Raw genomic sequence first — 14,196 nt, 5'->3', positions numbered from 1 at the left:
TAAGAGAAGGTGGCTTATAATTTCTGTGAGATGATAAGAAATAGAAGCTCACCTTCATGAGGGCTATTTTTTTTTAAAATAATTTATTTATTTATTGAATCACTGTGGGAAAAGTTACAGAGCTTTCGGGTTTAGTTCTCAGTCATGTAGATACCAAACACATTTCCCTTTACCAATACTCATTTTTAGCCCCGAACCCCAATAGACCCCCACCTCCCACCCCTCCCAATTCTTGTGAGGCAGATGAGTTCTAGTTAATACTCTATATACTTTGACTAGATAGATTATTTCGATAGAAGATGCACAATTATTGTTTAGAGTTTACGACCCACCCCCCACAATCAGACATGCTGAAACAGTGTTGTGAAATGATTTGCTCTCTACAACTTGGTTTAAGAATAAAATGAGGTCGCGCGGCCACGATAGCGGCCGCGCGGTTTTGAATTTCTGCTATTTTACTTATTGACCCTGGAAGAATTTCTATTAAAAGTTAGCTAGTTAAGAGATTGGTTTCTGTGCCCTGGAGTCGTGGCCGTGCCGGAGAGCCGCTCGTGGGGGGCAGCTGGCGACCTCGGTGGGGCGTGGGGGATGGCCCACAAAGCCCCCCTTCCCATGAGGTCCCTGCCGCTCCCCCAAGCCCGGCTCAAACCTGCTTTCCACAAGGCTCCCGTGCGGCCGCCATCTTTCTTTCCAGAGAGGAGCGGGCGGGCCGGTCAACGCCCCTTCCCCTCCGGGCAGGCTTGGTGGTGCGATTTAACACAAGTCCATTTGCTTTTCTGCTCCAAGCGGCTGGTTCTCTGTGCTAAGTCCTTGTGCCTCCGGGGGCCGTGGCCGTGCCGGAGAGCCGCTCGTGGGGGGCAGCTGGCGACCTCGGTGGGGCGTGGGGGACGGCCCACAAAGCCCCCCTTCATGAGGGCTATTTTTATAGTAGCTTCTACTGTCAAAGTTAGTCAAGCCCTTTTTATTATAGACCATATTTTCAGAAAATAAAAGACAAACTTTTAATTATTATTTAATTAAATAACTGTGATTTACAAAGTTTTTGGTAGTTAAGTTTTAGGCATATAATATTTCAACACTAATCCCACCACCAGTGTCAACTTCCCTCTATCAGTGTTCCCATGTTCCATTTCCACCCCAACTCCTCTCCATCCCCCAGTGATCATCTGGACAGGTACATTATAAAGTTCCAGTGGTTGCAGCTTAGATTTTATGTTTCAGTATTTTTGAGAAAGACAAACTATTTTTGAAAATATAGTAACATAAGAAGCAACTATACCTAAAGTTGATAATTTTATTTTAAATCTAGTTATGAAAATTCTATCTCATATAACATTATTACTGAAATAATTAACATTTATTACAGAAATATATAATTTAAAAATTAATATGTTTAAGTCATAAGCATGGAAAAAAGAGTCCCATTTTTAAGTGTGTAAAGAAGCAGCATACACACTAAAAGAAGTATATAAAAGAAATATACAACTTGGGTTTAGGGTGACAGCTCAGAAGTCTCAGCAGTCAAGGATTCAGCCCTCGCATGTGTAGGGACCCAAACTCAAATCTAGTTCCTCATGACGGTCTGAGCACCAGGTAATCTAACTGCTCTCAAATACTTTCAGGAATGTTCTCCTTTTCCCAGGTAGCACCACATCACCAGCAGAGCATTAAGCCATTCAGTTCAATTGTGTGAATATCATCAGGACTGTCCCAGAACCCTAGGCATTGCTTAGGAACACTGTCCTCCTGCGTTGCATAAAAAAATGTGCAAATTGATGAATTTCAATGAAGTAAACATGCCCCTGTACATCATCACTCAGGTCAAGGGATAAACATTACCCCAGGAGTCATTAATGCATTATCCAAGTTATTTCTATGTTTCAAATGCTAACTTTTAATTTAATAATGTGCGGCTTCTTTTTAAATACTATATGCTACTGAAATACATGAAAATGCTGATGCGCAAAAATTTTCACCTTTAAGATGGCAAATCTGTTTGGTTTAGCCTAATATAAATAAAACATAAATTACATTATGTATGTGTCTTATTATATAATGATCCAGAGATTATCACAACATGCTCCCGGGAGAGCACAAGGCAGAGTCTCCTACCCTGTGCCTGACTATCCTCGCCAGGGCCCAACAGCTGAAGACCTCCAGGCCCCAGCCAAGGCCTTACTGGGGCCACTCTCCACACACTTGGATAAGCCTCAGGCATAACAGAACTGGCAGAGGAACCCAGGTGTGTGGGACCCGGGGCTGAGATCTCCAAGCCTGCACGGTTTGGGACTGGACCTGTCAGTAGCTAGACAGTTACGCCCTCCAACTGCCGTGTAACCCCAACAACGGCCAGGATCCAGAGATTATCACAACAAGCTCCCGGGAGAGCAGAGCCTGGCAAGCTATCCGTGGTCTATGCTAAATAGACCAAATTGATATGCCAAATCCAGTAATAAATGGATCTCATTCCCCTAACCCTGAATATGCAGAGTCGAGAAGGATATGGAAGGAGAGGCTGATAAAATACCAAGGCAGAAATAGGCTGCCAAAACGCAGAAAAACAAAAATGATTGTCTGTACTTTTAATGCTCGTACGCTGACATCTACTGCATCCATTGAAGACCTTATGGTACAAGCGCGAAAGATCAAGTACGACATCATTGGTCTGACCGAAACGAGAAGACATCAATCACATCATGCCGTTTTCGACACTGGAGAAGAACTGTTCCTTGGAACATGTGATAAAAGAGGCGTTGGTGGTGTTGGTATCCTTGTCAACACAAACTTAGCCAGGAGCATTGATTCATTCGAATGCCTAACAACCCGAATCGGACGATTACACTTGAATAGATGTGGCTCACTACTGGCAGTTTCTATCTTTGTTGTCTACGCACCAACATCTCATTATGATGAAAGAGAAATCGAGAAGTTCTACATAGAGCTAGAGAAGTTCTATAAAGAACACCACACCTTCTACAAGATCATTGTGGGTGATTTTAATGCCAAGATAGGACCAAGAAGATCAGTCGATGAACTCCACATTGGGACCCATGGCCTGGAATGGAACGAACAGGGTGACAGACTGAGTTCATCATGTCAACCAAAACCTTCCATGGTAACTCATAGTTCCAAAAGGCTGAATCTAAACGTTGGACATGGGAGTCTCCCGATGGACGGTTCCACAACGAAATAGACCACATCATATTCAATCGGCGGTTTTGCCTAACTGATGTTGCTATTGTCCCAAAATTCCAAACAGGATCAGACCACCGTCTTCTTCGTGCAAAATTCTACCTCACAGAACGAGGAGAAAAGAATGCAAGGTTTAAGAAGAGGACTCCCAGAACGACCACCAACTGGGAGCTCTTTGGCTCTGTTGCGGCAACATGGGAAGATGCCGTCATTGACAACATTGATGAGGAATACGATTGAATGATTCAGCACCTCCATGATTGTGAAAGGAATGCCAAGAGAGAGATAACCACAAAAAAACGCCTTTCTTCGAACACTCTTGAACTTATTCGCCAACGTGGCTTGGCACATGCCTCAGGCAACCACAAGCGAACATCCGAACTGGCAAAGCAGTGCAGAGAAGCCATCAAGGATGACCTCAAAAACAGGAGAGCAGCAGTACTGGTAGATGCGGCAGAAGCTGGGAAAAGCATTCGTAATGCCCGCCTGTCCTTCACCAACTACAAAACCAAGATGACTGCCCTCCGACATCATGATGGATCTATCACATCTTCCAGAAGGGCAATGGAGAAGATTATTCATGACTTCTACTCAGATCTCTTTAATAGCCACGTCCACTTGCCCACATACCACATACCCCATGATGGATATGGCGTTCCCAATGTTCTCCCTTCCGAAATCCAACATGCCATCTCGTCGGTGAAGAAACAAAGAGACGAAAGCAGTTATGGAAGCCCTAGCCAATCAGGGCGTACAAACTCAATACATCAGGATCCTTCGTGAGCTCTATTGCGGATTCACTACCAAGACCTCACCATTCTACAAAGAAGTAATCATCCATATCAAGAGAGGGGTTCGGCAGGGTGATACCATTTCACCAAAACTCTTCAGTGCCACCCTCGAGAACATCATGCTACGACTGGAATGGGAAAGCATGGGAGTGAAGATAGATGGTCGGCAACTACACCACCTCTGCTTTGCTGATGTCATCGTTCTAATAACACCAAACATTAGCCAAGCGGCATAAATGCTGAACGACTTTGACCGTGAATGTGGAAAGGTCGGACTACAGCTGAATCTTACGAAGACAATGTTTATGAGAAACAGCCTTGTTCCTGACACTCCATTCGCTCTCAACGGAACCACCATCTCTGAATGCAACAGTTATATATACCTAAGTCGAGAAATCAACATGATAAATGACCTGGTACCTGAGTTGCACAGGAGGAAGAGAGCGGCTTGGAATGCCTTCAAGAGCATTGAAGAAATAACTAAAAGGACAAAGAACCTCCAGCTACGAGCACATCTCTTTGATTCCACTATTCTTCCTGCATTAACATATGCCTCAGAGACCTGGACCCTACGAAAACAGGATGAGAACGCTATTCGGGTCTCTCAAAGAGGAATCGAAAGAGCTATGCTTGGAATATCACGATTCACTCAAATGAGAGATAGAATCCGGAGTTCTGATCTTCGTCAATGCTCAAGAATCAGGGACGCTGTCTCATTTGCCAAGACATCAAAAATCAGATGGGCTGGACACGTAATGAGGTTTACAGACAACCGCTGGACTAGAGCCATTACTGATTGGATTCCACGGGACATCAAAAGATCACGTGGACGCCCACCTACAAGATGGTCAGACTTCTTTGTCAAGACCCTGAATGATCGGTTTGAGGCTCTGCATGTTCCTAGAACGAACAGATACCATTGGGCTACGCGATCGCGCAACCGGGATGAATGGAGACGTTACTGGCACCTGCTCGAGTAAATCGATGAATAACGGGGATTAAGTGATTAAGTGATTAAGTGATGTGTCTTTTGCTCAACATTATGAAAATCTTTTCTATTTTTACATATGTGATGGTTTATTCATTCTTGTTGCTTTGTCTTTCCATTGTGTTACAGAAGATGAAAAAGGAAATCTGGAGTAAAGGTCTGAATTTATCTGTTATTTTGAAGAAATTCAAATGTAATCAATGCAGCCAATTTTCCAAAGTGATTGTACTCACCCAGCAACACAAAGGATGAAAGTGTTCAAGTAATGTAACTTAACATTACAAAGTATTGAATAACTAGGAATAAATCTAATATAAAATGTGTAAAACTATTACACAAGTCCATGAAAACCTTACTCATAGAAAGTTTAAAATATCTAACTTAATGAAATGCAAACAGTAATTTGACTATCGGTTCAAATCACTTTTCAAAAGTATTTGTCTAAAAGAGGAGAAAGGGACATTTTCCCAAAATAAACAAATATCTAACAGATACAGAAAAAATTCTCAATAATATTGGCTGAAGGAAGAGCTCAATGGGTGGAGCATGCAGGAGAAGGGCTTCAATCCTGGGTACTGCATGGTTCCCTGAGCATTACCACAAATGACTCTCAAGCACTAAGCCGGAGTAGCCCAAAGACAGAAATAAACAATATATATCACTAGTCATCATGGATAAATAAAAAACGACAACAAAAAACAACAACAGGAAAAGATATTCCCCTCACACATAGTAGAATGGCTGTATTAAAAATAAATAAATAAAATAAGAGGGGCCGGATCGATAGTACGGCAGGATGGGCATTTGCCTTGCACGCAGCTGACTGGGTTTGATCTCCAGTATCCCATTTGGTCTCCCAAGCACCGCCAGGAGTAATTCATGAGCATTGCTGGGTGTGACCCAAAAAGCATAAAAAAAAAAGATAAGAGATAATGTGTTGACAAGGATGTAGAGAAAAGGGAACTCTTGAAAGTTGTTGATAAGAATGCAAATTGGTACAGCCACTGTGGAAAAACTGTGAAATTTCCTCAAACAGTTGGGAATAGAAATTCCCTATGCTCATGATTGCCACTCAATGTCTCTTTGGCAAACCACAGCACCCAAAAGGAGAGAGAAAACAAAAGGGAATGCCCTGCCACAGGGGTGGGGTGGGATGGGGGGGCTGGGGATGGGTGGGAGGGATACTGGGATCAGTGGTGGTGGAGAATGGGCACTGGTGGAGGGATGGGTGTTCGATCATTGTATAACTGAAACCCAAGCACAAAAATTTGTAAGTCTACAGCTGTACCTCATGGTGTTTCACTAATAAAAATTAAAAAAAAAAAGGAAATGCAAAAAAAAAAAAAAAAGAAAAAGAAATTCCGTCTGTTCAAATGGGCAGTGGTGGGGGGATGGGTAATCGAACACCGTATGACTGAAACGCAAGCACAAAAGTTTGTAGGTCTATAATTGTACCTCATGGTGATTCACTAATAAAAATTTAAAAATAAGTAAATGAATGAATAAATAAAATTTCCCCAACATCTGGGGAAAAAAAAAGAAATTCTCTATGTTCTAGCAATCCCACTTCTGAGTATTTATTCTAAAGGAACATAAAAATGGATGTGGAAACATAAAAATAGATACAATGTATATAAATATTCCTATGCATATGGAAGCAATCTAAATGTTCATCAGTAGATTAATAGTAAAGAACATGAAATATGTTATTTAGATATTAATGAAATGTTTTAAATGCTGTCATTAGTGACAGCTACCTGAGGCTACTGTGACACATGAAGTTAGACAAAGAAAATACTGTATAATAGCACTTACAAGTAAAATCTAAAAAAGCCTAACTCATAAAAAAAGTGAGTGGAATGTATTTATCATAGCTGGAAATACAAAGAAAACAAGGAAATTAGGTCAAAGGTATAATATATCAGAAGAATAGAAGATTTTAGGAAATTATACAGAAAAATGACTATAGTTAATACTATATTATATAGTTGAAAGTTGTTAAGAAAGTATCTCTTAAATGATTTCTCCATAAAATATAATGGTAATTATGTGATGTAGTAGAGATGATGATGAGACTACAGTAATAATTATTTCACAACATATAAGTATATCAAATCAAAACACCAAAACTCTTGCAATTATATGCCAATTATATATGAATAAAACTGGGAAATAAATTAAAGTTTCTCACATTAGGTAAGCTCATATGAAATGCATTCTTTTCAGAAACTAACAGTTCAATTTCACTCTCCAAATTACCGACATTTAAAATTCTTAAATAATTTCCGCTAAAGGGCTCACTAAGAAAAGAGTCACAAAACACTTTCTCAGGCTTCTTATGATACTTACCGTTGTTAAAAATCAAGTTATCTCACCAACAAGGGAGTTGAAGACTAGGTCCAGTATTCACTGAAAGATTTTAACCAGCACTTAAAACAGGAAGTACCTCCAAAGTATTTGAGCACTCTGATCCAGGGTATGGGGCAACTGGAGGCCCAATCACTATTTCCCCCAAGATTAAGGTGTGCAGTCATGTTCCTGGCAGAGCTAAAACCCGTATAAGCTTTGTTTTCCAAGAACTCATTTCCTGGTGTCACCCTATCATAATTTGCTTTTGATAGCATTGGCTACATCTCAGAGCAGAATCAGGGTTGGGTGTTTGTTCTCAGGGGTCAGGCAACAAAAGGTGAATTCTCTCTCAAGTAAAGGAGGAAACAACTAAACGAGTAACCTTCCCCTAGTGAGAGAAAACAGAGTGAGCTTTCAAGCACCTGCAAAAGCTAGGAAGATCCGTTAGGGATCCAACCAGTTTCAATATTTGTTTCTGGTATCATGGCACAACTTTGAAAAGATGGTAATTGGGAGTGGGAGGAAGGTGGCAATACTAGAGATTCTGTGAAAAAATAAAGAACTCCAAAGAACTTTCCCCTCAGAAAGAAGAAAAAGGAAAACAATGATGAGATTGCTATAGTAGGTTAGTGGCTATTATCATTCATTTGCTCATTTACTCATTCAACAAATATAATCTAGTTTTCACTTAATTTGTTGAGTGTTACACAAATTGTTTGAGTTTTAAATACCAATTTCATCACTACCATTATCACATCATAATACATGAAGAAATTCAATATTTAAATTTAATTTGCCTACAGATGCCATATACTTTGTGAAGTATATACTTTTGTAGCACAAAAGGTCACAGTCACCCAAGGGCAAATTAAAAAAACAACAACAACCACAGTGATAGGTCAAGAAATAAACTGGGAGGTTGAAAGCTGGAAGACTCATGTCCACTAAGCAACTTGTTTTCTTGTCTGCACAGTCACAAGAAGGGGCTTATTTTGAGGAAGGGTTACTTCCAGACCAGTGGGCGCCAGAATGAACAGCAAAACTCCTCATGCATTGGTCTCTGAGGCACACTGTTTGCCAGCAAAGCTAAACAAAGTTTAGACTTTGGGGTAAAGGTTAATTGAGAAAAAACTACCCAGAGTCCCAGCAGCCAAAAACCTCCAGAACCCAAACGCCATTATGCTAACGGCTGGAATCCACAGGCTCAGATGAGCTTCATCTAAAATGCAATTTTCGGGCTGGAGTGACAGTACATCAGGTAGGGAGTTTGCCTTGCATGCGGCCAACCCGGGTTCAATTCCCAGCATCCCATATGTTCCCCCAGCACTGCCAGGAGTAATTCCTGAGTGCAGAGCCAGGACTAATCCCTGTGCATTGCTGTGTGTGACCTGAAAAGAAAATAACAATAACAACAACAACAACAACAACAACAATAATAATAATAATTAACAACAAAGTTTTTGTGACTGAAATCTCCAAGCTCTCACAGAATTGTGGATGGGTGACCTTGTCCCATCCCCATTCTGGCAGTCATGCCCATTAAATGCCTGTGGTTCCAAATAAGCTCATTAACTGGTCATGATTCAGAGACTCACAGATAAATCTAGAAAGGGAGCAACAAACTTCAGAGATGCCTCTAGATTCCAAAGTCACAGCCCAGTTAAAAATTTAACCCCAGCTGTATTACCCCAACAAAATTTTAGAATTCCTGGAATGACATCTCATACTCTGCACCACTGTTATGCCAGGAATAGCACGCCACATTGGATGGGATGGGTAGAAGGCAAGCAAGCTCAATTAAAATATTAACACACAAGGCTTGACATGGTAGTAAACTCTTAGACAAGTGCTTACTGGCTCCAGGGTGAGATATACTGTCTTCTAAGGAAATATTTTTTGATAATTTTTAGTGAATTAATAATAATAATCAATACAAAATAAATCATTTAGGGCCTGCTGTTGGGGCAGATGTGGGTGGTGGTTGGGAAAATTGGAAATAATGGTGGAAGGTGTAATGGTGGTGGCATTGGTGTTGGAATATTGAATGTAATAAAATCACTGTGAACAGCTTTTAAAATTTTTTAAATAAAATAAAATTTTACTTAAAATAAAATAAATATTTAAAATAAATATTTTCTTTTAAAATAAAATAAAATTTTAAAAGAAAATAGAAAAAAGAAAGAAGGGGGAAAAGAGAGAGAAGGAGAGAGGCAAAGAAAGAAAGAGAAAGAAGAATAAGAGAAATAAAGGGACAGAAAGGAAAAGAGAAAGATGGAAGAGAGATAAAAGAGAAAAGAAGAGAAAGTGAAAGAGAGAGAGAAAGGAAAGAAGCAAGGAAAGAAGGAAGGAAGGAAGGAAGGAAGGAAGGAAGGAAGGGAGAGAAGGGAGGAAGGAAGAAAGAAAGGTAGGAAAGAAGGAAGTGAGGGAGGGAGGGGGGAGGGAGGAAGACAGAGAATGGTGACTAGAAATTGACCCAGCATCCTAAGACCTCAATTTCTACTGACCACCTATTGTTATAACACCAAAGTTTAAAAGAACAACAACAACAAAAATAAAAACAGCTTCAGTCATATAACTTCCAATCATGGGCTCTGTTAATTATGGTAGCATCAGTGACCTAAATAGGTCGAGTGCTCTCCCAGATCCTCCACTAGCTTAAATCAGCCTTCCTCTGCACTGGGATAAGTATTAGAATGTTGTGTCTCAAGTTTCACATGGTTCATACTTAAGTGGCCACGTGCAATGTGTCAGGGGTAGGAGTGTCAGCATAAAAAAAAGATTCATTCTTGAATCTGTGGGTCCTTGAGTATTCTATAAAAAAAATTACATAAAAATCTCGATGCTTATGAAGCTAGTTTATTATACAGTTTAAATAGATGGTTATAGATCTGTACCTTCACTGTTCACTTGCATCCAGTGTACACTGGCTTGGTCCTTCTCATTGCAGTTCTCAGTCCAGTGTGTGACTTTGTTTCTGACATCTTTAGGTGAAACCCTGCAACCTGTGCAACCTGAGAGGGTTCGAAGTTATCCTCTCCACCATGGTGTGCTTCTCCTGTGGGACTTAGAAGTAAATTCTTCCTTTAATAAATGCTGTCCATGCTCTCTCTGCCAATCCTTGTCTCCCAGAGCAGTACATTCCTCCTTACAAACCTGACCCTCCATTCTCTGAAGGTTCCCACCTAAGGTTCAGGTTGATGCTGGAAATGCACCAAATCTCTTTGACTTTTACACACACATGTGCACACACACTTATTCAAATACATATACACACACATGCACTACTGTCATGTTCTGATGATTCTATCCTGGAAGCACTCTTTGAATATGTTAGTTGCACTGATATCCTTATCACAAGATCTGCTTCTGCAAATCAATCATAAATAAAGGATTCCAAAGATTCATGAATGCTGTAATAACATCATACATGGGAAGATAGTTTTCTTCTAGATCAAAAGTAGGATTGTAGGGCTGGAGCAATAGCACAGCGGTAGGGCATTTGCCTTGCACGTGGCCAACCTGGGTTCGATTCCCAGCATCTCATATGGTCCCCTGAGCACCGCCAGGAGTAACTCCTGAGTGCAGAGCCAGAAGTAACCCCTGTGTATCGCCAGGTGTGACACAAAAAGCAAAAAAAAAAAAGTAGGATTGTGAATGGACATTTCATCAAATTCTATCCTCTTGGTACCTGAGGTGGAAACTGACAGAAGCAGACAAGTCAAGTTGCCAGGGAAGACATAAGAGCCAATTCTGTCCATACAATCTAATATAGGATGCTAGCCTGGGTCAACTTTCCCTATGCTTCCATTTTTGTATACTCCCTAACTGCAAGGTGGTACCACGAATGCTTTTCAAAGCCTTGGAGCTTCAGGAAACCTAGCAGCCTTCTGGTTAAGATTGCTGTGAATTGTAAATTTTCAGCATAGTTTGGACCTAACCATTCAGGATTCTTTCTCTAAATTTTGTACCTGGTCCTGAGACATTAAATGGACCCCATTAATGAATTCTGGACAACAGATTACTCACAAAACCATGGCAATTTAGCAATACACTGGGATGATCTAATAAATGGAAAGCTTCATTATCCAACAGCAACCCTCCTTGGTCCTTGTTCCATCCTATACTTGAACTCGGCAATCTCAGGACACATGCACTCAGTGCTCATCGCAGAAATGACTACAACAACTAGGATATGGAACTAGGCTAGGTTTCCAACAACAGATGGGTAGCACTGTCCTCCTGTTTTTCATCGATTTGCTCGAGCGAGCCCAGTAATGTCTCCACTGTGAGGCTTGTTGTTACTGTTACTGTGTTTGGCATATCAAATACGTCACGGGTAGCTTGCCAGGCTTTTCTGTGAGGACGAGATACTCTCAGTAGCTTGCTGGGCTCTCCGAGAGGGGTGGAGGAATCAAACCTGGGCCGACCCGGTTGGCCACATGCAAGGCAAACACATCACCCGCTGTGCTATCGTTCCAGCCCAACAGATGGGTGGATGTTAGAAATTAAGTGTACATACACATTGTAATACTATGCAGCTGCAAAACAGGATGAAATAAGGCAATTTTCTGAAATTTAGATGGAACTGGAGGATATCATATTAACTGATACAAGTCAGAAGAATAATAAACAGGATGATCTCACTTATCGTAGTTTATGGAAGAAAAGAATGAAGGAATGCAAGGTATTAAAGGGGGAGCACCGGGAGCACACTTCACCACAGAGTAGAAGAAGAAGAAAGATAAGGGAAGAAAGAAATCAAGGGAAGAAACTAAGAAGAATCAGATAGGAAGTAACGGAGTCAGGGGGGAGGGGAGTCGAGCACATCAATTGGGGTAAAGATGTGTAATAAGGGCTGGAGCGATAGCACAGCGGTAGGGCGTTTGCCTTGCACGCAGCCAACATGGCCGACCCAAGTTTGATTCCTCCGCCCCTCTCGGAGAGCCCGGCAAGCTACCGAGAGTATCTCTCCCGCACGGCAGAGCCTGGCAAGCTCCCCGTGACGTATTCGGTATGCCAGACACAGTAACAACAAAGTCTCCAATGGAGACGATACTGGGCCCGCTCAAGCAAATCGACGAACAACGGGAGGGCCTTTACCTTAAACCACAGTGCCCAAAATAGTGATAGCAGAATCTCCAAACTACCACACTAAAGTTTAAAAATATGCTTGTCAAGGTGGCAGGCAGTGGAGTGGTAGGGAACCTGAAAACACTGGTGGAGGAAAGTTGATTTTTTCTGCTTTGCTGAATTCTCTGGAGAGGTTTGCAAATAGAAAGAAAACAAAAAGGGACTGCAAAAGCTGTTCTTGGCCACTAAGCCTGAGCCAGCCTGAGCCCTACATACTACATTCCTCTCATGTGTCTTGTCTCTGAGCCTCTGACCCACTGATATCACTTCATCACTTGACATCCTGTTGTTATTCATCGATTGGTTACAGCGGGCACCTTTAACGTCTCCATTTGTCCCTGTCATGTGCTAGTGTAGCCCAATGGCGTCTGCTTGTTCTAGGAACACGAAGAGTCTCAAAACGATCATTCAGGGTCTTGACAAAGAAGTCTCATAGGTGGGCGGCCACGCGATCTTTTTATGCCCTGTGGAATCCATTCGGTAATGGCTCTAGTCTAGTAGTCATCTCCGAATCTCATTACGTATCCAGCCCATCTGATTTTCTATGCCTTTGCAAATGAGACAGCAACCCTGATTCTTGATCGTTGACGGAGGTCAGAACTCCAGATTCTTTCTCTCACTTGAGTGAAGTGTGATATTCCAAGCATAGCTCTTTCGATTCCTCTTTGGGAGACCTGAATAGCATTCTCATCCTGTTTTCATAGGGCCCAGGTCTCTGAGGCATATGTTAATGCAGAATGCAGAAAGAACAGTGGAATCAAAGAGATGTGCCCTGAGCCGGAGGTTCTTCATCCTCTTAGCTATTTCTTCAATGTTCTTGAAGGTGTTCCAAGATGCTCTCTTCCTCTTGTGCAACTCAGGTGCCAGGTCATTCATCATGTTGACTTCTCGACCTAGGTACACATAATTTTTGCTTTCAGAGATGTTTGTTTTGTTGAGAGTGAATGGAATGCCAGGAACAAGAACATTTCTCATAAACATTGTCTTCGTGAGATTCAGCTAGAGTCCGACCTTTCCACACTCACGGTCAAAGTCAGCCAGCATTTGTGCTGCTTGGCTAATTTTTGGTGTTATTAGAATGATGTCATTAGCAAAGCAGAGGTGGTGTAGTTGCCGACCATCTATCTTCACTCCTATTCCTTCCCATTTCAGTCATTGCATGACATTCTCGAGGGTGGCACTGAAGAGTTCCAGTGAAATGGTATCACCCTGCTGAAACCTCTCTTGATATGGATGATCACTTCCTTGTAAAATGGTGAGATCCTGGTAGTGAATCTGAAATACAGCTAATGGAAGATCCTGATGTATTGAGTTTGAACACCCTGTTTGGCTAGGGCTTCGATGACTGCTTCCGTCTCAACAGAATCAAAGGCCTTCTTTAAATCAATGAATGTTAGACAGAGCAGCACCTTGAACTCCTGAGAAACCTCAGTGAGCTTGGTTATCATGTGGTATGGTCGATGGTGCTGAATCCTTTTTGGAACCTGGCTTGCTTGCATAGTTGTCCTTCATCTAATGTTCTGCCAATCCTCCTCCGGATGATTCGAATGAACAGTTTGTAGACGACAGAAAACAGACAGATCGGGCAATAGTTGCCAATGTCGTGATGTCTCCCTTTTTGTACAGTAGTACAGTCCTGCTGGTTTTCCATTGGGACCCACTGATATACCACATATATATAATCATGCGCAGGGGGCCATGCTATTCTTCTGTGTATCGTTCCAATTTTAGTACATGTGCTGCTGA

The sequence above is a fragment of the Sorex fumeus genome, unplaced genomic scaffold, assembly GCF_029834395.1.
Source record: "Sorex fumeus unplaced genomic scaffold, SorFum_2.1 ptg000026l, whole genome shotgun sequence".
In the NCBI taxonomy this organism is placed as follows: domain Eukaryota; kingdom Metazoa; phylum Chordata; class Mammalia; order Eulipotyphla; family Soricidae; genus Sorex; species Sorex fumeus.
The sequence above is the reverse complement of the archived record's forward strand: the minus strand, read 5'-3'. Positions refer to the sequence as shown.